At 39.8% G+C, this 27,059-nt stretch overlaps 1 protein-coding gene and 1 pseudogene across 7 annotated transcripts in view; both read left to right on the top strand.

Moving 5' to 3' along the window:
- Csgalnact1 (chondroitin sulfate N-acetylgalactosaminyltransferase 1) overlaps positions 1 to 27,059 on the top strand; it is a 315,999-nt gene that overhangs the window by 172,943 nt on the left and 115,997 nt on the right. The gene's annotated exons all lie outside the window — the stretch shown is intronic.
- On the top strand, positions 980 to 25,749 carry LOC134472704 (elongation factor 1-alpha 1-like; annotated as a pseudogene).

The raw sequence follows: 27,059 nt of genomic DNA, 5'->3' as shown, positions 1-27,059 counted from the left end.
GCCTGGCTCAGATAGGATAAAACATTTAGCAGGTAAATGCCTTATGGAGCTTCAGTAATCAAGGACACTTCTCTGTGTGTCTTATTTAATTACCAGAATTCTCAGCAAAAACATGAACCACTGCTTGGGGCACCTTGGGGGTCTTCAGGCATGGAACAGGAGGAACCACTTATTTCTCTGCCTGACTTCACGACCTCTTGCTCTCTTTGTGCCTGGATTTGGATTGGGACTCCTCTTAGATGCCATTGAGGAGCAAACTGTTGAGATAATTAAAATGACGGAATAGGTGTGCAAGGGGCGGAGAATCAGTTCGTACTTGATTGGCTAAGGGATTCTTTCAAATGTCCACACAGATTGTAACCAACAAAAATGTGGTTAAAGAAAATTGGCTCCTGTAGTTAAAGTGAGTAAAACAAATGTTAGCAGTTGGGAAGCAGCCAACATTTCCTTTTCTTATTTACTTTTTTAATGAGGGCAACTTACATAGGGTAAAATACACAAAGCTCTAGGTGTACAGCGCAGTGAAGTTCTACATGTGAACATGCCTGTCACCACAGATAAAGCTGTGGAGGGCTCCTAATACCAAAAGGCTCCTCATCCACCCTTCCCTTACAAGATCACTGTTGTTCTCCCCTTCCCTTCCTCTCCGCTCCTCTTCCCCTTCCTCTTCCTCTTCCATCCCCCCTCCCCTCCCCCTTCTCTCCTCCCCCTTTCTTCTCTTCTCCTCTCCTCTCCTCTCCTCTCCTCTCCTCTCCTCTCCTCACCCCCTTCCTTCCCTTCTTCTCTCCTCCCCTCTCCTCGCCTCTGTTTTTCTCTCCTCTCCTCTTTTCCTTTCTTTCAGTCAGATCTAAGTCACTGAGCTTCTCAAACTGTGCTAAAACTTAGGATCTTCCTGCTTCAACCCTCTGGAGTGTTGTGGTTACAGCAATGTACCACTGTACCCAACTCGGTTATTTTTAAGTGACTTTTAAAGTGATAGTATTATTGAGTGCCTACTAGGTTCCTAGTACTTTCTTGTGCCATAGACTCTATAAGGGAAAAATAAAACATACCGTTTGTTTTTATGAGTTTGCCATATTTCATAGGGCGCTATAGAGAAAAGCTCATCAGCAGTGCATATCAGGATCTGATGAATCACTGTAATCTACAGTGTCTCCAGCACCTCTAGACAGCAGGGCCGTGTCCTCCACTGCATTGCCAAGTTCATTATGCTTGTCTCCAATATCTTTCTGCTTTTCCTGCAGCACTGTGGTATCATCCTGGTACTTTCTAGGATACTTCACTGTTTAATGCATCTGGCTAAGGGCAGGACTGCATACTGCAGATCTGCCTTACTGATACTGCCAGAATAGACACAGTTGCTTCAGTCTGTGCTGGTAGAAATCTGGTTCTGAGTACGGACCAGCCCAGTATCATCACAGAGTTCACTTCCCCACTTGGTCTAGACTTCAGTCTTTGCACTTTCATCAATCTGTACTCCAACCCCATATTTTGTATTAACCCTAAAGATGAAGAAGTGTTTACACTGAACCAGGGAACATTCATACGTTAGTGGAGGAAGATTCAAGACAATGAGTGAGTGGAGGATACTATCCTCATTCTTCTGGAGACAGCACCAAAATGTGTGGAGGGCTGTGAGCCAGAAAGAAGCTATGCAGAGTCTCCCTAGTACCTTCTTCATGAGCCTTCGTCTCTGTGATTGGAAGGAGGGTGGCAGTAAACACCTTTCCCAGGCTGTTTTAGCTCTAAGATTCTGCAAATGTTTGAAGGGTGGCCACTGTTATTCTCATTTATCTTATCCTTTCCACCCTGAGGGAGCAGAGGATTTTAATCTTGTATTTCTTCAGAGGGAACTACTTCATAGAGACATCAAGCAGATGTCCTTAAATCATAAGAAGGAGACATCATATGCTAGTTGTATCCTGAAAATTGGATATGAAACATATTTAACTTATACTTATTTAGAAGGTAAATGTTAAAGAAATTTATTTTGTTTGAAATAACATTTCTTTAGAGCTATAACATTTCTTGTACCATGCTTTCATAATGTCTGTATGCCTATATGTATGCATTAAAAAATTCTTTGTGTGTTGGTTCCCTGTGACTATTGTGACAGCCGTTAACTCAGAGGCTCACAGTTTCATTTTCTCAAAGTTGTAAAAGGTAGAAGTCACAGGGTGAGGTGTCGTAGGGCTGTTCACCCCCAAAGGCTCTATTACTTGCCTCTTGTAGTTTCTAGAGTTTGAGGGTCATATTACTCCAGTCTCAGACTTCATGGTCACATGGTCTTGCTCTCTTCTGGATAAAGAGTCCCTCTGCTCACTCTTAAAAGGATATATGTGACTGCATTTAGGGCAGTTCAGATAATCCAGGATAGATGCTTCTTCTCAAGATCATTAACGTAATTATACCTTGCATCATACAGAGTAATTTTCACTCTTTTCTCATGTAAGAGAGTTTTGACAGATCTGAAGGATTAGGCTATGGACAGTATGCTTTCAGAAGTACCATTCAGCCCACGACAAAGTGGAATGTATTATTTTCACGATGGTAATTTCCCTATAAGTAGGAGTGAACACTAAAAGACTAGATAAGCCTTGAAACTCTTGAAACTGTAAATAGAGATGCCTGAATCTTTAGTAACCAAAAAAAAAAAAAATGAGACTAGAGAAAATAGTGCTTGAATCTCTCTCTTATTTATCCTTTGAACTTTTGATTTATTTTCACTAAAGTTGACTAGTAGAGGAATCTAAATCTGAAAGGTAATCTCTTTGTGATTATGTGAATTAATGTCATAATTATAGGTCAAGAGATCTAATTTTTAAAACAGTTTACATGGTGTTAAAGGATGTCTTGGGTATAGCCTGGCAGGTAACTAGACATGCTGCATTGCCTGGAGGTCACAGTTAGTGCCAGAGAAGACTGAGGGATCCCCTTATTGGTTGGTTGGGTTGTTTACTTTTAGTTCCTATGGGAGTCAGATATATTAATAATTTTTGTATAACGTTTATGAACTTTTCCAAAAGTTGGATTCCAGTCCTTAAACAATATGTAGTTTTATTCTTTTTTATCGGGCAAGAAAGAGTATTTTTCAGTAAGGATAACTGTAACCTTTGCTTTCAGTTCCTGAGACAGAATGGACTCATTGAGATCCATTTATGCAAAACCAGCACAACGTAACAGGAGGAAAAGAGCTAGATCAGGGTGCTCATTTGTCACTCATTGGTCCAGCAAACATTTGCTGAATGTCTGCTGCATTTATGGAGCTGATGTTCTAGTGAGGAGAGAGATCATGAGCAGACAAAAAGAGTATTAGAGAAGTAGTGTGCAGAAAATTAAGATAAGGTATATCACAGAGTCGGTAGAGGCTTCTTTTGACTGAGTGGCCCAACGAGGCCTGGTTCAGTACATGAGTAGTAAGATGAGTTCTGATTGGACAAGGAGTGAGTCTGATGGGTGGTCTAGACAGGGTGCAGGAATCCACAGGAGAGTGGGGTCCAGCTCTTCAAAGGCCACCAAGCACAAATGACCTTAGTACCTTTGAGGAAGCAGAAAAATAAGAGAAACATAGCAGCTGAGGATCTGTAGTGGGAAATGAGTTTGCAGAAGGAATTAGAGCTGGTCACTTTAGTATACTGTGGTTCACAGCCTGGGCTTCACATTAGCAACAACTGTAGGAAAGAAAACTAAGTTGTGGTTGTAGGTATGTTAAGTGAAATCTCTGCTGTAACTGGAGTTTAACCAAAGCCTTGTGGGAAAGCAAAAGGAGCAAATCAGCACAAGGAAGGTTCCAGAGGATTAAACACAATAGGAAGTACAGGTGTGCAGTGCACAGAGCAGAGGAGATAGACTTCCGGTCTCAGAACCAGGTGCTGAGTGTTGTTGAGTTGATCTTGGCCAAGCGAGAGGGGGGCAGTGTGGCAACCGTCAGGAGTGTGGGGAGGATTGTGGCTGGGGCAGAGACTGAGAAGGTAGGTTGGAGCCACTGAGTGTTACCCAAGAAGGCTCAGCGGTCTTCATGAGTTATTAGGAGTTTATGAGGAAGTCTGAGACCCAAGTCTGAGCGGACTAGCGGTCGGAAGACTGGATCCAGTGGCTTTGACTGGTGGATTAGAGGTACGAGCAGAGGAGGGGAGATTGCTCAGGAGTCTCCTGTGCTGAGTCACAGTGTAGCCAGGAATGAGAACCTGAGGTGGGACAGTGGCGGTGGGAATAGAGGGGAGTAGGTGGTGATGATTGACCTGGGCTGTTTTTACACACATATGGAAGGTGGCGAGAAGGAGTTCACAGTTACAGGGGACTGAGGCCAAGTTGTGACTGGTCAGCTGCTTCTGTATGCTGAAGATAATTTTTCTAGGTTCTAAGTCATTAGTAGTCTGTGTACAAGGAAGTTCAAAATAATTTTTATAAGAGGCTAAAGAAATGTTTATGAAATAAGTTGACATGCTTTCAGTGACCATGAAAGGCTTTTTCAAAGTGTCCTTGTAGATCCTATAAAAATCCTAAAGCCTGGGCTCTGCTGCACATACTACCCCAAATCCCAGCTTCTGACATGGCAGTGAGGTGGTAGAAGACTGCAGATTTCAACCAGTCAGTCCCACTGCCTGTCTCCGTTGTCTCTGTCTCTGTCTCCTCTGTCTTTCTCTGTCTTTCTTTTTCTCTTGACCCTGTTTGTAAGAGGACGCCTCAACATGGGCTCTGCAGAAGCTCTAGCAAAAGGAATGAGAGCTATTGAAGCCCCAGATAGAAGATGTGTGAAGGCCAGGAAACTCCAAAGGGACAGGAGCTAGAAATGTGGGGACTGAAGGGTTTTCTGGGGAACTGTGACCCCCTCATATGGGCCCTGCTCATGCTCAGGTTCTCCTTGCTGCTTCGCCCTCGGAACCTGTTACTCCTTTGCCTGCAGCCATCTGTTGCTTCCTGTGGTCTGCCTCCCTCTTGGCCCAGGGCTTGTGGAAATTGCTTCACAGCTTATTTCTTCTGCTCTTGGCCTTGTGATAGTTGCTTGCATTGAGGCGAATGGGGTTAACAAGTCCTCGTTTTGCTGCCTGCTCCTTCCTTCACCTATCTGTTTGCCTTTGGAAGGGAAGACAAGAGGTGCCTTCCTATATATTATACCCTAATAATGGGCCTACAGCCCTACAGGCCAAAGCTGGCTGACTGGGTTGAAAGCAACACTCAATGTGGAGTTTTTTCCACAGGATCTGCGATAGAGCGTAGAGTTCTCAAGGAAGGGCCTGACAGGGCCTAGGAGAGAGACTAACAAATAGAAAACAGTACCTCTGTTATTTTCAGTGTTTCTTAACTTTCTCCAATCTCATTGTGCTTGTTTATGGTAATGTAGCATTTATCCAAAATATCCTCAAATCAGGATCTAAAATTTACACACTTTTAAGTCACTGTCATTAGAAAATACAACGTATGTACAAAAATGTCCCTAAACCATAAATGTGGAGGTGAATGAATAATGAGAAACCAGTGGTTGCTAAATAACTCAGAATATTGCCAGAGACTGCTATGGGGCTTTCCTCTCCTGTAGGAAACTACTCTTGTAATTTTAAAGATAATAATTTTCTTGACTTCAAAAATAATCCCACCACTGCCTATATATATCATTTAGTTTTGCTTGTCCTAATTTTATGTATATATAATTGGAGCCAGACTGTACATGTTCATTTGTGTACTGATACCTTTTCCTACATCAGGCTTATAAGATGCATTTATTTTGGCATGTGTAGTTATAATTTGTTAGTTTTTGCTGCCATGTAGTATTATACCATATGAAAATCAACATACGGCCCTGTTTGTTCACCTTCAACAGTTTGAGGAATGTAAATAATAAAGTTGTGAATATTTTTAATGACTGCATCCCCGTGGATACTAGTGGGCATTTCTCTGTTGACTTAGGAGTGAAATTGCTGGCTTGTGGCATATTCATGGGTCACCTCTGCTGGATCCCAAAACGGTCATATGTTCTTGTCAACACTTAATATTGTCAATTTTTTGTTTGTTTTTCTTTTGCTCACTGAGAGTATGTGTTAGTATCTTTCTGTGGTTTCATGTTGTTTTTCTCTGTTAGTGGTTGATCAGTTGTTTATGTATTTATGGTTAAATAGGTTTCCCCTTTTGTGAGGGAGATCATTTTCTGTTGTGTTGTCTACTTCTTTTGAATTGTTTGCATATTTCCTTACGTTGTTCTTTTATTCTGTGACTTGAAGCTATTTTCTTTTCCTACTCTGTGACTTGGCTTTTAACCAATCAAATATATTGATCTTCTCCTTTATGGTTGGTACTTTTTAGAGCTGGTTTATGAAGCTTTTCTCTACTCCAAAGTTGTAAAACTATTTTCTATATTAAATTCTACAAGCTCTAGAATTTAACATTTCTTGTTTAGGTCTAAAATTTGCCTTAAATAAATTTTTGTATGTGGTAAGAGGTAGTAAAATTATATAGGTGTTATCTATGTGGGTATTGTCCCAGTTCTATTTATTGAAATGACAGTCCTTTTTATTTCTATGATCTGTCACATTTCTTTTAAGTGTCAGTCTGTTTCTGAGCATTGTGGTGTGTTCCATTTGTTCATTCTAAGAGCGAATGCCTACTGTTCCAGGTACCATCCTGGTTTACTTACTTACTGGGTCTCTGTAAATGAGTTTTCATTTTGGGAAAGGAATTCTTCTTTTCAACAATGTCTTGATGATTCTTGGCCACTTGAATTTTCATATCAAATTTTTGCATCAACTTAGTCAAGTTGCAAACTCCCCACATAATGTTTTAGAATTTTTGTTGGCATTGGACTGAATTTGTAAATTAATCTAGAGAGAACTGACATCTTCACAATTTTTAATCTTTGCTTAAGTCTCTTTAAAACTGTCTTAGTAAAGTTTTATAGCTTTTTTCTCCCTAAAAGACTCTGCATATCTTTTGTTACATTTATTGCTAAGCACTTTGTATTTTTAGAAACTAGTGCAAATGGGTTTTTGTAGGATTTAATTTTCTGTTTGCTGTGATTCAGAAGTTTAGTTGATTTTTTCAGCTTGCAAATGGCTTCCTCTACATTGCTAAGCTCTTCTAACAGCTTATCTGTAAATACCTTTGGAGATTCTGAGAATGTAATTACATAGTTTATGAATGATGGCAGTTTTGTTTCCGCCTTTTCAGTAACAATATCATTTATTTACTTAGACCTTGCTGTTGGCCAGCCTCCAGTTTAAAGTTGAAGGGTTGGCAGTTTGCATCCCCCTCTGACTTCTGATTTCCAAAGGGGAATCTTCAGTATTTAACCTTTTTAAAGTATGATGCTTTCTGTAATGCAGCGAGTGGGAGTAATCCTATAGGGGAGAAAGAAGTCGCCTTCTGTTCCTGTTTTTATATGGGTTTTAAATCATGAATGTTGTATTTTTTCAAATACATTTTTTGTGTTTATTGAAATGACTGTATGATTTTCGGTTTTAGTCTGTTAAGGTAAGAAATTAAATTTCTGATTGCAGCATGTTACTAACAGTATTTGAGAAAGTTATCTTGGTCATAATCGTTTTTCATATGTTAATAGATTTAGTTTGTTAAAGTTTTGAGTGGGGTTTTATGTCTATCTTCATAAAAGAGATTATTTTATAGTTTTCCTTTCTCGTACCATTTTGTTGTTAAACATTAATTGAAATATTTCATTTCATTCTAAAGTTCTTTCAGGAATAAAAATTAAGTTTTTTGGATGTTAGCATACTTACATTGTAACAGAATTGTTTATCCATTCATGTGGTTGAAGGAAGATCAAATATTTTGAAACTGTCTTCCTTTGGAAAAATTCAAATCATGTTCAGAATGTTTTTAGTTTGGCTATTAATGAGAAAATTCCTTTATACCAGTTCTTTCATGGCAAAAAAGGATTCTTTTCAAAATGTCGTTAGAGGAATGTTCTTGGTCCATATTTGATTACCTTATCCTTTGATGGAGTAATTTATGAAAAGAAGATAAATTTGCAACTTGTCTAATTTGGAGTAATTTATGAAAAGAAGATAAATTTGCAACTTGTCTAATTTTCCATTTTAATCTCTAAATTAAAGTCGGTATGGAAAGAACTTCTCTTGGTTAACCTGTGACACTAGTAGTTTGAGTGTTGAGTCGGTACTTGGGTAGTGTATCTTCTAAAAAACATTTCTTAACTTTCGGAAGCAAAATACAAGTATTTTAAGTGGAAAGAATATAAAAGTCTAGGTAAAAGCCACAGAATGCAAACTATCTGGTTGATAGACTCACAACTGTATGATTGATAAACTATAAGATTGATGCCAATTAGCTTTTAGAACCATATGGATTTCTCTTTCTGTATTAATATTTAGTCTTCAAAAGTATTTAGAAACAATTTTCCAGCCATAATATATACTTTCTCAGCTATAAGGAGTCTTGGATCTCTAATTATAAAAAAAAAAATTCTAAGATAGCATTAAGGGCAAAGAGCTAAGAAGCCAGCCTAAGAGAATAATTCCTCCCTCAACACAGTAGCTGTAGTATTGAGTATGTATAAATATATAAATCATAACACTGACAATAGAAACAAATTGGATATGTCAGAGAGGTGTGACTCCATAGAAAAATAAAATTACATCAAAGATGTTATGCTCAAGATAGTTTTAATATATGCCTGAGTTATTAATGTAATTTATAGCAAATAAGAAATATACTGATCAAATGGTAACTTCTGACTATTTTGTAATGTTGACAATCTTATTATGGAATTACTAAATTATTGATATTTTAAAATGAGATGAGATGTTAGCAGTCATGCAGCCTAATATTCTTGTACGAAGGATGAGATCAAGCACTTCCCGGGGATCAGAAAGAAATTTGTTGGTAATTTGTGTATATTTACTTGCTTATTTATTTATTCAGTGCAGGTTTATCAAGAACATGCTGTGTGTGGAATGCTGTTTTGTATACTTTGGATAAAGTGGTAAACAAAAGCCCTTCCTTCATGGAATTTATTCTCCAGAAAGTAAAACTAACAATCAATAAAGACTCACGTAATAAAATGGTGTATATTGGGAAGTTATATCTTAGAATGTTTTCTGTCACTAAAACAAAATACTTGAAATAAACTCACAGTTTTAGAAGTCTAAAGAAAGGCAGGGGGCTGGGGATTTAGCTCAGCGGCGTAAGCACCTGCCTTGCAAGCAGGCAGTCAGTTGTGAGTTTGATCCCTGGTACCGATAAAAAGGAAAAAGACAAAAAAAAAAAAAAAAGAAGTCTAAGAGCATGGTGCTGGCATATGAGTAGTTCTGGTCAGTGCCTTTTGACTGCATTATAACGTGGTGTGTGATGTGTGAGATTACACAGTAAGACAAAAGTGAAAGAGTGGTGGGTGGAAGCCAGACTCCCTTCGTACCAACTCATCCCTGTGAGAACTAACCCATTTTGAGAGGACAGATTTAGTTCCTTCTGAGGGCAGCCCCTTCCATGAGGCACCATCTCATCAGTACCACCACTGAAGGGCCAAGCTTGCAGCGTATGAACCTTTGCTGAACAATCCATACCAAACCATATCTAATGGGAAATAGAAGAATGAATCAAAGGAAGGAAATAGAGATGGCAGCGAATATGTTTTGGGTAGGATGGCCAAGAAAGGAAAGTAGGGAGATGAACTTTAAGTAAAACCTGCATAAAATGAGGAGGTGGGTATTTTGGGAATGATAATCTTGAAAAAGTGACCAGGAGATGCAAATCCTTTTTCCAAGAACAGGAATGCTAGCAAGGGGTAGTGTAGCCACCAACTAGGAGATGAGGTAGGTACCATAGGTGGCTAGGTGCCATGGACACCTGTGGGGTTTATTCTAAGTGTGATGGGAAGACACTTGTGAGCTTGGACTAGGGAAGTAACACAGTGTGACCTCAGTTTATTCTGCCATGGAATTGTGTGCAGCAGGGAGCAGCAGTGAGGAGACTACTGTGGTTTCATGGAGACACAAAAGGGATGGGAATTGAGAGTGACAAATGAAGTGATGACAGCTTGGTGACTTCTTGGAGCATCTCAAGGTTTACAGACTTACAGAAGACTCAGATATGGAATAGAAGAGAAATTCCAGGCACCTCCACAATCTGTCAGTTCTCTTTTACCTGACTAAACCGTGTGGAATATTTTTCCAATATTCAATGAATATTCTCGTCTGAAGGATGCTCCAGTCTACGCTGGAGACTATTTGCCAGGCAGACAGTCTTCTCCTCTGCAGTGGTGTAGCTTCCTCACAGTCTGCCTGTCACAGGGGTCACTTTGTGTCCTGCTTATTTGAACTGTCTACACATGGTTTATTTTAGTTTACATCTAGAAACTTCGTAATGTTTTACTCTGGTCTATGCGTTGCCTAAATCTTCAGGTTAGGGCTGCTTTAAGATAGTGTGTACATTGATATGACTGGGTTAACTCTGGGTGTTGGCATTGAATTAATTGTCCTGGAGAAAAAAGAGAGAAGGAGAGCGGGAGAGAGAGAAAGAAAGGAGAAAAAAGAGAGAAAAAAAGAGGGAGGGGAACAAAAGAATCTGTTAGTTGGTGGCTGCTTCAGCAGAGAGACGCCTGCATACAGAGCAGTCCCAATAATGCTGAGTTCTGATCGTGCCAACTCATTAAATCGCCAGGAGAGCACCCCCATTGGTCAGCAGTCCTCGTTGCCCTGGTGCAGTGACATCGAATATTGACTCTGAATTGACACCAAAGGCAAGTCCCTTGCATTCCATTGATGTTCATTGTCACTTTATTTTCTTTACCCTCCAAAACAAAAGAACACACATGAAAACAGGATTTTACTGAGCAATAAAATTCTCTTTTGCATGTCAATTGTGAATGCGGGATTGTTGCTCATGCTATCATCACACCTCTCAGCGTTACAGTTGTTCTTGTCTCCAAAGGGAAAAACACGCGGAATTCGCATTCCAGATGGCTCTTTTTAAAATGGGACTCCAGAGATAAATGAAAAGGAACATTTCACTCTGGCAGTTTCTATGACTCTCCTCCTGTGGCCACGTTACCAAGGGGATGAATGTGTTGGAGCTGGTGTGTTTCCACAGAGTTGCGTTTTTAGTAGTTTCACACTAGGTTGCAGATGTCTTGCAAAACAGACAGACCGTACGTTAGTCAGAGGCTGTACGGGTGACCATAGATTGCATTTTGTAAGCAAATATGAATTGAGATAGACCTCAATTCTCTTGGAGCTTGACCAGCTGTCACATGCTCAGTGAAGTCCAAGAGTATATAGTTTGGAGTTCTGCATTGTAACTGCGGAGATGCATTTGAATGCTCACAGATGTTTCCTGTTGAGCCAATGTCAAGGTCTTGTTTTATTTTTTATTAGATATGTCAGGAATCATGCTTCGTTTTTATTGGATAAATTTCAGATGCTTAGGTCAGAGAGTGCTGGGCTTGAAAAGCTGATTTATGGTGCTTTGCAATTTGAAGGCTGTTGCATCTGAGAGTGTCTCCCTTTTCTGTTTCAGGCTCTACCCTTTGGCTCCCACAGCATGAAACTTTCCTGGCCCTCTTCTGCAAATTCTCCTCTCCCTTTGACATTACTTTTCTCTAGGGTTTTCATCCTCGGCTCTCTTCTTTCATCCATCCACATATACTCCCCCAGCAATCTCTCCATCTTGGTTCTAACCTATAGACTAATGATTGTGGAGCTGTTACCTTCAGCTCAGACTTCTGCCTTGACCGTTTGATCCGTACATCTGAGTCGTTCCAGTTACTCATTTCTCCCTGCCTGTGCCATGAGCTCCTCAGACCCTGCAAGTTCTAAGCCACACTCTCCGTTTACCCCGCAGCCTGCTCTTCCCTTGAGTGCTGACTTGATTTGTAGCCCCGCACCTCTACCATTCACTCGTAGTCATCACTGAAACAGCAGATCAATGACCAAATCTACCTAAGTTTCATTGTAAATATGCTTTTACGGACTTTTAAATATGTTACCACAGGAACTTGTGCCCATAATAAAAAGTCAAATGGTGCAGAATGATTTATGATAAAAACAAGAATTACCTTATCTCACCCTTGCCTACTCCTGTTCTTTCCTGCTGAAAGGAACCACCGTTAACTCCCATAATTCCTTTTGCTGCTGGTTATCATCAAATCTCTTGAGTTCAGTGCTCATGTTGTCATTAGCTAATTATCAATTTTGGACAATATTTACTGGTTTCCTGCCACATTTTTCTATCCAATATAGTTGCCTCACAATTTTTAGTTCCTCTACTTAAATAACGTAAGACAGTTTTAAATAACGTAAGATTGTTCTGTTTTATATCTTGCCTCATAACCCCTACATAGATGGCATCACCCGGTTCCTAACTGATGGGGTACAAATGTTGGCATCCCTTGCTGCCCTCAGCTTCTCTCCCCACCTCCCCATTTCTGCTTCTGTCATGAACACTGAACTTCCAGTTACTAATATCAATTTTTTTGTTTGGCAAATTGAGCAGTTGTTTCCCCTAAGAAGGCACTGCTTCATTGTCTTTGGCATCCAGTGTTGCTGGCAGGAAGTTTGCCATCAGTCCGATTCTCTTTCCCTTGCAGGAGGATGTGCACTTTGTCTTTAGAAGCCATTTTCTGTGACTTTGGGGTTTTGAAATTCTGTCATGTTGTGCTCGGGTATGCGCTTCTGTTTTCTGTTTATTTCTTGATCTTTTTTCTTTTACTAATTTTCTCACTTTACATTTTTGGGGCTCCTATAACATATTGAACAATGAAGTGTGACCCCTTTTCTCTCTTTCACACGTGCTCACTTGCCCCTCTGCTTTCTGTCCTGAATAAAATGGAACCAGGCCTTCCGTAGAATCCATGCAGATGCCATTGCTATGCATTTGGACTCCCAGGACCATTAGCTAAAACAACCTAATCTTCTTTATAAATTACCCACCTCAGATATTATGTTGTAGCACCAGAAAAGAGACTGAAAACTTGCCTTTTACTCCCTCTAGGATATTTAGTAAACAGAAGGTTCTTTTATTTTAATGTGGTCCAGTTGAGCAGACTTTGTGGCTAATGCTTTGTCTGTCTTTAAAAATCTTTTTCTGAACCTGAAGTCAAAGAGACATTCTTTCACAGTTTTTGTAAAATTCTGTTTTTCTCACTCACATTTAAATCTTTATCAAAGTGGAATTTTTACTTGTGTGTGCTAGAAGATCAGACTCAAATTTCTGCACCAAAACCAAATCGACACAAACCTGTATTTCCTTGACAACAATGGCATAAAAGCCAGGCAGGAGATGGAGGGAGGCTATAATGGGTGGCTGAGATTTTGACATGTCCTCTCTGTGTATTGTCCATCCATGCTACATCCATCCTCCACTGCCTCTGTCCTGCTCAGTGGACTCTTGTTAGCTGCCCACCTCTTGTTCTTGGTCAGTACAGCCTTGCAGGAAGGGGAGTAGCCCTTGGCTACTTATGCAGGTAAGTGAATGGGAAAGTAAAAATGTTTTGCTTGCTGATCTTTCCAGAATTCCATTTAACTAGAGATTAACTTGATTTTCAGGAGACTTTTTAATTAAGGAAATTAATTGTTCTTAAAAGTAAAATTTATTGCAAAGAAAAAACGTCAGCAATGCTAACTTATTTCTCCATATCAAAGTGTCTCCCCCATTTTTGAATATGGTCATGCTTGTAATGTACAGCGTGTCAGCCTTCAATTTCCCTGAAATTTTGGAGCTAGCAGCTGTGAATCTTAAGACTGAATTGAATTTGGTTTGAGAATGATCTGTCTTATTCATAAAGTAATGTTCCTGTTAGACAAGTTTTAAAAACGAAGTTTGGGATAGCAGTGCATTGCTTTCGGCATTCAGGTCTATTGGAAGGGAAAGAAATATACTGCTGGAAGGAATTTAAGATATTGTTGTCTAATATTTACCTCGAAGCAATAGACCATTCTTCCTTTTAATATAGCTCCAGAAGAGAAAATTCCACACACTCCTCTGCTAATATTTAACATACCTCATTGAGAGTGAATTTTCCTTATGCTCTGTCTTAAGCTCATTTTCTTAGTCTGCTTGGAATGGAAGCAGAAAATATGGTGGGCCATCTTGTGAAGGCTGATGGTCTTCATCTGCTTGATGGGCATTACTAAATCTTCACTGGCTTTCTTTTTACTATATAATTGTTCATTTAGCTAACTCTATTAAACAGTTCCCACATTTTCTAAATACTTTTCAAAATCCCATCTAAGATCTCTCTATACCACTTATAAATTATGATTTGTAGACCCAAACATTGAGTGTAATAATACTTTTGCTAGAGTATTCTCAAATATTAACTAACCTATAGTGATGGTGCTGTGTTTTAGGGATTTCTCTAAGAGTTCTGATTTAAATTTTTTTTCATGAGTAAAAGATATTGGATTTACAGCTCGATGGCAGTTTGAATGCACCTGTTAATCATTGCTGCTTCTTAAGATTACTGAACGTGATAGGTAAATTAAAAAAAAAATGCAAACCTATATGGACGAAGAATATGGGCTATGAGGGTTGTGGATTAAGGTTACAGCCAGTATTTGGAAAGTGGGAACAAGTGTATGTGTGGAGAATGCATTAGCAGAGAAGGGAAAGGTGAAAGCCAAGTGCTTGCGGGGAGGGAAGCCAGCCTCAAGCCGACTGAGTTATGCTTAGGACCAGAAGGGCTGTGGACTTGGGGCTAGGAGTGAAGGGTGAGACTGAAAACTGCTGCTGGTGGGAGTCTGCGGAGGAGTAGTTAAGCCCATTTCATCCCATGGGGCTGGATTAGTGCTCTTGGTAGTTGTGGCTCCTGGGTAAACAGACCAGAGATGCTTTAGACTTAGAAATGACAAATGCAGATGGACTACGACAATGGGGGTAAGAGACTTTAGAGAAGATGGGTTTTATGTGAGAATTTACACACAGAATGGTGCGGTCTTCCTCCTGAGCACCCTGAATTCTGACAATGAGCTGTATCTTCCTCCGTCCCTGGATTAGAGAATTGTTTTCTGTGAAACTGACCCATTGAAAATAAAAGACAGTTTAAGAGCCCTGATGAAAGAGCTGGGGTCTTACTCAATTATATCACATAAACTCAGCTATGTTAGGTCTCAGGACAGATAGCCAAATATCATTTACCATACATAGGGGAATTGTCTCCAATATAAGCAAAAGAGGCCAAAACAAACAAACAAATGAACAAGAAACAAGAAATAAAGTGGAAACTAGGTTCAAAGGAAACAAAATCAAGGAAGGAAAAAAGGTATACTTGATACTCTTTAGAGATTAAAGATTAATGAAAGAGGGTTTGGAACAGTAGGATAGTAGAAATTGAAGAATTAGAATGTTAATGAAATTGCTTAGAAAAAATAGAATGAAAATACAATGGTAGAGAACAGAAAGGAGAAGAAACTTAGAACATCATTTTTGGAAATCTAAAATCCCAACAATTTCAGTAAGAGAACAAAGGAATTGCGGGGAAGTAAATGACAGAGAATACTTTTCTAGAATTGAACATGAGTTTCCTCATGCAAAGAGTACATTAGATGCCCGCACAATCAATGACTCTAAGACCAACTGTATAACAAACCTAATATGAATAAAATTTTTGTAAAATTTTTAACAGAAAGTAGGTCACATCCAAAGGTTCAGGAGGCTACGTAGTGTCTGACTTCTCAGCAGAACAGTGGAATTTAGAAGAAAAAGAACTGTGACTTGAGGAATAGCATCTCTATTTAAATCTGAGAGGAAATGATTTCCTACCTTGCCTCCTACCCCTACACTGCAACCAGACACAAGAGTAAAATCATAGCAATCCCAGACAGACATGAAAGGTCTCAAACAGATGCTGATACCCTTTTTGGTATGTTCCTGGAAGAGTTGCTCTACCAAAACAAGAGAATATATATAGTATTGAAGAACAGGAGGAAGTTCCCTGGCGGGAGATACTTGGGAACAGGGAAGCTGATGGTGTGACTCTCAGTTCAAATCCAAACATCCAAGAATCTCATGTTCTGATGTCCCAGTACAGGAGAAATAAGGTGTCCAAGCTCCAGTGGAGAATGGGGAACTTGATTTTCCTCTGCTCTTTTGTTCTCTGAGCCCTCGGTCCATTGGGTGGTGCCCGGGACACATGAGTGAGGGCAGATGTTTCTTAGTCACAGATTCAAATACCAGCATCCCTGTAGAAACACCAACTTCATCATGAACACACTCAGAAATAATACACCATTAGCTACCTGGGGTCCCTTAATCCAGTCAAGTTTCCTGGGTGACACCTGGACATCACAGTGTCAGATTTCTAGACTGGACACTGTGTGGAAATGCTAATTTTTAAGTCCTTCTCTAAAGTCTGTAACCCAACACAAACTGTTACTAGTTGGATCTTAACTGTCCTCCAAGAACTCAAGTGTTGAAGGTTCTTCGGTCCATAGATGATGGTGCTGTTGGTTATGAATGGAAACTTGAGGAAATGAAAGTCTATTTGAAAGAAGTCAGTCATTGGATGTGTTCTTGAAGGGTGTATTAGAATTCCAACCTCTTCTTCCCTCTCCTTGCTTCCCAGCCACTATGAAGGGAGCAACTGTGTTCCACCGTGGGCTTTCACCAGTAAGCTCTGCTTCACCACAGGCCCAAAGTGACTAGGGATTAAGACCTCTAAAACCCTTTTTTACTTTAAGTTGGTTTCTCTCATGTACTTTGTCATAGCAATAGAAAGAAGACTAACACAGAGAAGAAAAAATATAGTTTATTTGTGTCTATTCAAGAGTGCACATGATCCAGATCTCCACAGCAAGAAGTGCTTGGATGCCTTCCTGAGAAGAAAGAGTGTAAGAAGAGGGTAGTTTTGTCCTGCAAGGAAAAAGTGATTGCAGAAAATAGGTAACAGTGAGTGACAGGTGGGGAAATGAGCATCACATGGAGAAACGGAGCTGTCTTGTTTTTTCCTCTTTTCCTAAAAATTTGAGGTTTGAGTAGGAAGCTAAGCTTACACCATAGTCACCTTGACCCATAGTTTCTTAGATGGTCCCCAGTTCGGCCTGTAACTATCCCCAATCAAGACGGCTCAAAGCACAACTGATTCAGGAGCTGCCAGTGAAACACTTTAAGAGACCATCAGGGCCAGAGCTATAGCTGAGTGGCACAGTTCCTGCCTGGCAAGAATAAGGTCCTGAGTTTGATTCCTGGTTCCAAAAGAAATTAGGGTTTGGGAAACATGCAGAACTCTCAGGGTTTTACCTACGTTAGTTTTTATGTGTCACATTTCTGTTCCAATAACACCACTACAAGAATACTAATTCTACCTTTCAGGCATTCCCAAGAGTGATTTGGGGATGATGTTAGAGTTGAGATCTAGCATGTCCCCCAGAATCCTCATGTTTTCCAGTGCTGGGCTTTTGGAATGTGCAAGGGTCATGACTCATCAGTGGCTTAGTCCACTCATTTAGTGATGTATTCACAGCTGGATGTGCTGGTGGGAGGGTAGAGGTGATCACTGGCAGTGTAACACGGAAGGGTGTACTCTCCCTCGCTATGAATTCTCCCTCCCTTCCCTCTCAGTTTTCTAATTGTCTGGATTGAGCAGCTGTCCCATGCACAGACTCTTCCTCCAAGCTCTCTTTACCTAACAGCAGCCGCTGAAGCTCTCTACCTAACAGCAGCCAACTGTGGACTGAATCCTCTAAAAACCGTGAGCCAAAATAAACTTCTCCTCCTTTAAATTGTGAGTGCTGGGTCCTAGCAATGAGAAAATGCCAGGGTGCAGGGGGCAACATATATGAAACACTTGACCTAGAGTTTAGGCGGCTGCACACTGTCAGGATATTCCAAGTAACTGATTTCTAAATGATTTAATACCTATTTGGCCAAGAAAAGTTTAGCTGTCTATGTGACGCATTCTTAATTGTTAACCACAGTTTCCTGTTTGTGAGTGATAGGGCGTAGGTTCTCTAACAGTACCATTGAGATCCGTGTTCACAGTTGTTTAATACTGCACAGAGGTGAAGACAGATTGAGTAATAGAACGGTGGTTAATGATGTGTGTGTGGCTAATAACTTCCATAGAAATTGATTTCTATAGTGGGAATAAGGTGGCCATATGACCATTTTGCTGCCATATAGAGAAGGGAAAAAATAACAACCCTAATATTGAAACAGAGCACTTAGCTAGGCTTTAAAGCCATGTTTAAGAAATTTACCAAATGTGATGAAAGAATGTTTTAATATAATGGTATGTAAATATCAGTGCATATAGAAACTAAGTAAAACATACTGAATATCTTCCACTGTACTGAACTTATCTATGTAAACCTACTTTTGCAAGTGAATTAAATATGTGAACTATATTGAGCCTTTCCTTGTTTCTCAGTAATGCATTTTTCTTGTGTTAAGAAAAACAATGGAAGTGATTTGGTCTAAATACTATTGCAACTACTTATCTGAAATTTTTTGGAATTTTTAGATTTCAAACTCTATCATGTCCATGGCCGTGTTTGCAATTTGTAGACTGCATGCCTGCTTTATCCTTTTGGTGATTTGTTTTGCTGCTTTAGAAAAATTCAATAACCATATGCTTTCTGCCCCAGCCCTCCAGAATCTTCCACTTTGAGCTTCCTGGGCTGTGGGAGGAAAGGCACATTACGGTTTAGTCTGACACTTCCTTTGTCTGAGTTATATTCTTTATTTTTTACTACCTTTTCTGTTTTCAGTTTAAAATATTTTATCTAAAATTTTAAAATTGACATATACATGGTACAATATAAGGTTTCAATGTCTGTTTACCATGTGAAATAGTGAAATCAGGCAATTGACAAACCCATTACATTTCTCATTTTTATGTTGAAAATACTTTAAATCTATTCTTAGTAGTTTTGAAAAATGTGACATATATTTATTGTAATCACTATGAGACAATATAGCAAACCTGGAAAATAATATGCTCAGTGAACTTTTAATAGTCTCATTCTACTGAGTACTTAATTTCAAGCACTGAACTAGGCAATGAGATGGAATTAAAGAAAGAAGACAGAGTCCTGGCTTTGAGAAGATTTGCCATCCAGTCATTTATCTGTCAAATTAATGGTAGCTATTCATGCTTTCTCAGTATCTGTTATTATCAAAAAAATTTATCCATAGGCAAGGTACTGCTCTTCAAAGGGAAGTCAGACAATTCTCCCAATCTCACGTTCCTTGCCAAGCTTACCTACAAAATTAAATCATCATTTAAATGTTCTATAAAAAATCTTTCATTGTGAAATTTAATTCATCTCATCCCTGCTCCTCCCTAAGGGCCTTCTAGGTCCTGCTATAGCAGTAGAGAGGCCAACTTTTGGTGACCATCTAGCTTTTATGAGCAGGTCTTCTCTCTGGGAGCGCGAGGGGCATGGTCAAGTCTGGAAATATGATTTTAACAGTTTATTGAAGAAGAATAGATGGGTGATACAGCAGTGGCTTTGCCATACTTCAGAGCTGTTCACTGGAGTCTCTAGGTAATTATACATTAACCTTAACCTTGATACTAAATGACTAGAAATGGAGTGTCAAAGAATGGACTGGCTTCTCTCATGGTTCCCACTTGGTCTTTAGATACTTCCTTTATTGAAAGGAAAGAAAGGGGCTAGAATCCCTTCTGCGAACTGTGGTCTGTTTCCTTGTTTTCTTTTCAGTGGACAATTTTCTTTTCTTGCATACACAGTTTCTCCTTCGGAAGGAGGTGCCCAGTGCAGTTTCCAGGCAGGTGATATCAGACTACTGTCGAGGCAAAACTTGGTACGAAAGTCATTTGAACTTTTGCTGCTAAAGTCACGTACCTGTGGGTTTGTATTTCACATTTCTCTGAAAAATGTAACAAAATACTTGGGTAAGTCAGTTTCAGATCTTTTCTAGAGTTTTTTATGTCACAGAGATAAAACAGAGCAAGAAGGTCATTCATTCAAATGCATATGATTTTGGAGTTTGTTTTTTAGTTTTGTGCATTTCTGAAGTAGTTAAAAAACAAAACAGGATTTTTCTTCTCCCAGAATAATAGTTATTTTTCTTCACTGCTGGAGAAAGAAAATTAAAAGGTCATATTTTTCTTAAACATACAAATTTCCACATTTAATATGTCCAATGTTTCTGTGATAAATGTTATTCAATGATAATTTATTCCCTACATCTTTTAAACTATATATTTTTTTAAAAAGTGGAAGTGAGTTCTATTAAATTATATTTTCTTAAGCCTGGACTAGAGGAATAAAAATGTATGCTCTGTGGTGGTAACATATATTCCAGCTATCTGCTCTGCTTTATGTTTTTGCCTCTGGCAAGGTACAGATTTATTATTTGGGCTCTGTCTAAATTTATAGTTTGACAGCCATGTCCTTGTGGTCAACAAACTATTGTTTTCCTATTAACTAAATAGCAGGGAAGAAACAAAGAAAGAAATTTGTAAAAAAAAAAAAAAATATAGTGTCTCCACAATAGAAAACCCATAGCATTATCAGCATCAAATTTTAATGTATTTTATGAAAGGAGAACAAAACCCCAGACTGGTTGAACAGGTTTTAATGTTGGCGCTCTATTCCCCTATTTAGAAAAATCAAGCTTTACCAGTGAGAGCTACCGCTGTGTTTTAGACCTTGCTGGGGATCCCCGAGACTACTTCACACATAGTGACTCCTTAGGTGGACTCCAGATCAGAATAGTGCTGTACCTACTGATAGATTGATTACAGAGAGACAGCAAGGACATAGAACAATAGCCAGGGTCAAAGACGCAGACAGTAGAGTTTCCAGAATCTATCAGCAGCTTCCCATGCCCTCCATCTGACAGTCCTACAGCAGACCAACTCCTACTATGAAAAACGCAACCGCGTACATGCAGTGTTTTTGCCTGGTGGAGCCCATTGAAGAATCCTGGGATTAGGGTCTTTAACAGGAGGCAGTGATGTAGCATTCCCTGCTGAGTTTTAGGGTCTCAGAGAGAAAGCAGGTGTCCACCACGAATCACAATGTTTGTACAAACAACCTACACACAGAAAACAACCTCATCAGTTAGAGAACCCTCCTTCTCTGTGTAGGGAGCTTTTTACCAGCTGAGTTCCCAGAGGCCAGTCAAGGCCAACCTCACAAGTGGGTCTTTCTAAGGATAGCTTCCGGCTTGCTATGTTAATATTTTCATGCACAGCCTTGCAATTCCTTTTTGTAAACAGTTTGTAAAAAAACACTGAACCTTGGGTTACAGTGATAGGGTGGCAAAGGCAAATGTGATTGTTTTTCTGGGCTATCATCAAAGTCAGACTCTGAATTTAATAAAGATCTAGAATCAAAGATGAGAAAATTTGAAGATTCTCTCTCTTATAAATATTCTTTAAAAAAAAAAACAACCTTTTTTGTAATGGGTTTGCTGAGAGCACAGGTGTAATGAAAACCGCCTTTAAATCAAAGCCAACCTGGGAAAGGAAAAGGCTCATTAATATCATCATCACTGGGTACGTGGATTCCAGCAAGTCCACTCCGACTGGCCATTTGACCTACAAATGTTGCATTGACAAAAGAACCATAGGAAATTTTGAGAAGGAGGCTGCTGAGACAGGAAGGCGTTCCTTCAAGTAGGCTTGGGTCTTGGATAAACTGAAAGCCGGGTGTGAGCATCATTATAGCTCCCTGTGGAAATTTGAGACCAGCAAGTATTATGTGACTATCACAGATAGTCTGCTGATATTGGTGAATTCAAAGCTCTCAAGAACAGGCAGACCCATGAGCACGCTCTTCTGGCTTGCACGTGGATGTGTAACAGCTCATTATTGATGTTGACAAAATGCACTCAGCTGAGCCACCCTGCAACTAGAAGAGATATGAGGAAATTGCTAAGGAACTCAGCACCTACATTAAGAAAATCAGTTGTAACCTTGACACAGTAGCCTTTGTGCCAGTTTCTGGTTGGATTGGTGACAACCTGGAGCCAACTGCTAATATGCCTTGGTTTAAGGGATAGAAGATCACTCAGATAGATGGCAGTGCCCGGGCATCCTGGCACCCACTTGCTTACCTCACAAGCCTTTGTGGCTGTCCCTCCAGGATGTCTACAGAATTGGCGGTATTGGTGCTGTCTCTGTGGGCCAGTTGGAGACTGGCGTTCTCTAACCTGGCATGGTGGCCACTTTCGTTCAGTCAGTTCACAACTGAAGTAAAATCTATTGAAATGCACCCTGAATCTTCAAGTGAAGCTTTTCCTGGGGACAGTGTGAGCTTCAATGATAAGAACATGTCTGTCAGTGATGTTTGTCATGGCAATGTTGCTGGTGACAGCAAAGATAACCCACTAATGAAAGCAGCTGGTTTCATAGCTCAGGTGATTGTCCTGCACCATGCGGGCCAGCTCAGTGCTGGCTGTACCCCTGTACCGCATTGTCACACAGCTCACATTGCCGGCAAGTTTGCTGAGCTGTAAGAAAAGATCAATCATCAGTCTAGTAAGAAACTGGAAACTGGAGGCTGACTCAAAATTCTTAAAATCTGGTGGTGCTACCATCTTTGGCATGGGTCCAGGCAAGCCTGCGTGTGTTGAGAGTTTTTCTGACTATCCACCTTTGGATCATTTCTCTCTTTGCAGTATGAGACAGGCACTTGCTGTGGGTGTCATCAAAACAGTGGACAAGAAGGCTGCTGGAGATGGCAAGGTCACTGTATCTGCCCAGAAAGCTAAGAAGGTTAAATGAATATTACCCATAATACCTGCCTCCCCCATCTTAATCAGTGGCGAAGGAAGACCTGTCTCAGAGCTATTTTACCCAATTGGCCATTTAAGTTTAATAGTGAAAAACTAGTTAATAAGAATGAATTGTAAAACCTGCAGATGGAAAGGACAATGGCTTGACTATTTGTGTGTGTGTGTGTGTGTGTGTGTGTGTGTGTGTGTGTGAGAGAGAGAGAGAGAGAGAGAGAGTTTTGAGTTACCAGTTTTTAAAATGAACACTTTTTAATGGAAACAACTTGACAAAAAATCTGTCACAATTTTGAAATAAAGTTTAATGAGGAAAAAAACCCCACAGACAAGTATTTCTAATGCAGTCCAGTTATAATCTGGGGTACCTCTTTGGCATTTGCAGATAACTGCTTTCCAAATTCTCAGACTTGGGCCTTACACAATTTAAATCATTTGCCATTAGTTTAGACTACATCTTACTGTCTTGCTTGCTGCTGAATGATTATACCTGTGGGTAAATATTCTTGAAACAGCTCATGCCTTTCTGATATTTCATTACTTGAAATGTGACTACTAAAGTGGATTTATCGGGAAACAGCATTGTAATCTAGGTATGGGCTTCTTAAAATGCTTACAGTACTGCTTTAATGAAGTTAAAACCCAACTATTTTAGAGACAAACATTCTAAACAACTCAGAGGCTCCATTATCTTCTTGTTTTGTTTTGAATAACAACTGTTCCTTAAAAATCCAATGAATTAAGAGGGCTTAGGTAGGTAATTAAGCAAAAATGATGGAGAGTGTGGAAGTGGCTAGCAGAAGAGGCCTCCTGGGTGTCTGCATGAGGGGAGACATAAATGTGTTTTGTTCTTCTGCACAGAGCAGCACTCCTCTGTACAAATTTATCATCATCTCTTGTCTCTGTAACTCCATCAGGATCTCACAGGGAGTCATTCTGGACCTAGGAAGACGGCAAGCTTTTGTAGAGGAAAGAAAGAAAATAGGTAGCGAGATCTGGGACTTGCGAGACTGTCATAAGGCACCATATCATTAAGACTATTGTCGCAAGATTTAATGATCCGTTTGCCACCAACTTAGCTTCCATCTCCAGTGAAATGAACATTCTTCCCTGCTTGTTGTGGCTTAAATGACACAGCTCTGGTTTGACTGACAGGATTTTCTTTATGGGGAGTTTAAATGGCGTTCCTTTGGGCTTAGCTAATAGGCTGCAGAGGACTGTGTGTGTGTGTGTGTGTGTGTGTGTGTGTGTGTGTGTGTGTGTTCCTTCTGCTTTTTCTCTTCCTTCTTGGGTCCTTGGAATGAAATTCTTATCAGAACCAAGAACATTTGGAAAATGATTCCCTGTCATTCACTGTTTTACTTCTCATCAAAAACTGGAAATCTCCTTGGATAGAAAAACTTGCCATAATGATATCTACCTGTGCCAGAGATTCATCTTTTTTGGTATAAACATGTTTTGTCTCTGCTCCAGTATTTGTTGATAGTTCAAGACCTTTTCTGTCAAATGCTATGAGATTCAAATACAAACTGCCAAAAGCAATGTTTGACACAAGCCTAAAAGGACGTATTTAAAACATGATCCTCCATCCTTCCATGGCACATGTTTATTTTAAGGAAAGAGATTATGGAAATCATTCAGGAGTTATATATTTTATTACAAAATGCATATATATTAAAGTGAACATTGAAAATTTATAAGAGCCTAACAAACAAAGGTAAAAAATTCTTTAGTAAAGAATTTACCATCCAGAAAAAGATGCATATGTACAAGGCCGGGGATTTATTTTAGTGGCATAAGCACCTGCCTGCCAAGTGCTAGGTCGTGAGTTTGATCCCTGGTACCAAAAATGTGATACAATCATTCTTTAAACGACCTGCAGTCTGGGGACAGGTGAGTGGCGGTGGAAAGGGTTGAATGCACTGTGAGGGGTGCTGTGGGCATTTTATCAGGTCCCACAGCAGCCTGCCTGGAAGATGATACGTAAACTGATGCCGAGGAGGCCTACGGATCCTTCAGGCACAGAGAGAAAGATCACTCAGGGGTGGGGAGAGGAAAGGTGTCCCGGGCAACAGGAATAGGATGAACAAAGCTGGATGGCTGAGAAGACAACAGATCACATAGACAGAGCTGGAGCACAGGTAAGGCAGTGTGGCTGTGGGGGAAATCCACAGTGCGGGAGCTGAGAATTGAAGCCCTAAAAGATCTAATCATGAAGATTCCAACCTGCCATGTGAGGATGATCAAAATGTCTCAGTTTTGTGTTTTGTTTTCCAGTGTCTCACTCATGCTTAATGGTCTCTCCTTAATAGTGCTCACAGTGCAAACACTTACTCAGAACAAGTGTTCGCAAGCATTACGATGTGTTAGGAACTGTGAACTCACGTGTAGTTATTTGTGTGTCTATACAGTGAGCTGAGGCAGGGTCTGGGGAGCTACAGGGTTTGTATAGTTCTCTTAGTCTCAGTTCTCCCCACCTTTTCCTGAAGCACAGTTTTTGCTGTGTCACGTACTCTACACATCTCTGCCATGTCAGTCTAGGGCAGAGTTTAAGTGGGATGGTCACCTCCAGTGAACGGGAGGGGCTGTATTTACAGGACAATTTTGGCTCCTTCATGTTGTGTGAGGACATTATGAGGATGTTTTTCTACTTATCAGTCCTCTTAATGGTCATGATGTAGAAATTTAGTTGAAATTTCTTTGGTTCCTCTTTTCCTTCCAGTCAAAATGTACTTAGCTCAGTGATTTGTGTATGCCTGGGCCACTCCTAAGCACCAAAGTTATGGCAAAGTATTATACAGGGAAGATCCCTGTTCCAGTAAGTTTAGCTTTTTTGAGGAGAGAGGCAGGGAATAAATGAGAAAATAATGAGATAATTTGAGATGCTTTTCTGTATAAAGGTCAAAAGTACAAATAGGCAGTTATGCTAGATAAATCAATGTAAAGATCCCATGTGCATTGGATTATAATTAATAATATTGTATGGTTACCCGGAAATTTGCTAGGTGTTCTTACCACACATACAAAATCTTAGTATGTGGGGGCTGGGGATTTAGCTCAGCAGCATAAGCACCTGCCTTGCAAGCAGGCAGTCGTGAGTTCAATCCCCGGAACTGATAAAAATGAAAAAGACAAAAAAAAAAAAAAAATCTTAGTATGTGAGGTACATTCATTTGTTTAAGTGCTGTAGCCATTTCACTACAAATGTGTACTAAAAATCACTGTGTACATGTTATATATGGTTAAAAATTAATTCAGAAAAGAAAGGAATATGAAACAAAAGGTGATCAAGTTTAATTTCTGGCTTATGACCAGCTCAGAGTGTTCAAGGAGAAAATACTCGGGGCTAGACCAAACTGAGAAGGAGGCAGGAGGCAGGGGGCCAGAATCCCAGAAGAAAAGTGGAGAGGAGAGATCAGTGCAAGCCTGGAGGGAAGAGTCGGCTTGGTGGGTTTGGAGAAGGCACTGCAGGTCAGTGTGAGGACACCCAGGGAAGAAAGGGACAGCTTAGAAGGCATGCTCACGGCCCGGCAGCGAGAATTACAAACCCTGCCATTCCCTGATGGGCGGGTGCGCTGGCGTTTCCAGTTGTCCTGTACAAAGCACAGCGCTTTCTACTCCACACCTGTACACCCCCTCCAGCCTCCTCTGACTCAGGAAATACACTTGCCATCCACCTAAAGGATCCTGTTACCCTCGTCACTTTCCCATTCAAAGGGTCCTGTCCTTCAGTCCCGCATCCAGTGGGACTCACATCTCTCATAGCCATTGTCACACCCTCATTAAAATCACCATTATGTTTAATCTAATTTAAATATATTTTTAAACTGGTAATAAAACCCTGAAAGTTATTCTTACTTATGGGGTGCCATTAGATATTTTAATACTTGTTTGCATGGCCTGATGTTTAAATCACAGCACCATTGTCTTTCGCCTGTATTACTGCCTTAGCTTCCTGGCTGATTTCCCACTATACTGAAATGTCTGTTCATGGTTTTTGCCCATTTTAATTCTATTGTGTAGCAAGGGGATGACTACTGAGTTTTTAGGATTCTTTTTTTAAATTTTATTTTAAAGAGAATAAAACAAAAGAGAACAAAGCAAAGCAAATCAGAACAGCACAATGCAAGCAACACAGTTTTGCAACAAGACAACAGTAGCTACCATAATGTCTCTTTTCTTTGAAATAGTTGAGCATACTTTCACACACAGTAATATCAAACATAACAAAATAGTATAAAACCGTTCAAGAGGATGAAAGTATTACAGGACATTCAAAACCAAATAACAGAAAATGAACAATGGCTACATATCTCATTTTCCTTTAAAAATTTGTTTATACTATCACACATATTAAAATCCAGTAACACAACAGGATAGTACCAATGGAAACA

The sequence above is a fragment of the Cavia porcellus genome, unplaced genomic scaffold, assembly GCF_034190915.1.
Source record: "Cavia porcellus strain 051 isolate PalLab524CR breed Dunkin Hartley unplaced genomic scaffold, mCavPor4.1 scaffold_24, whole genome shotgun sequence".
Lineage (NCBI taxonomy): Eukaryota > Metazoa > Chordata > Mammalia > Rodentia > Caviidae > Cavia > Cavia porcellus.
The sequence above is the reverse complement of the archived record's forward strand: the minus strand, read 5'-3'. Positions and strand labels throughout refer to the sequence as shown.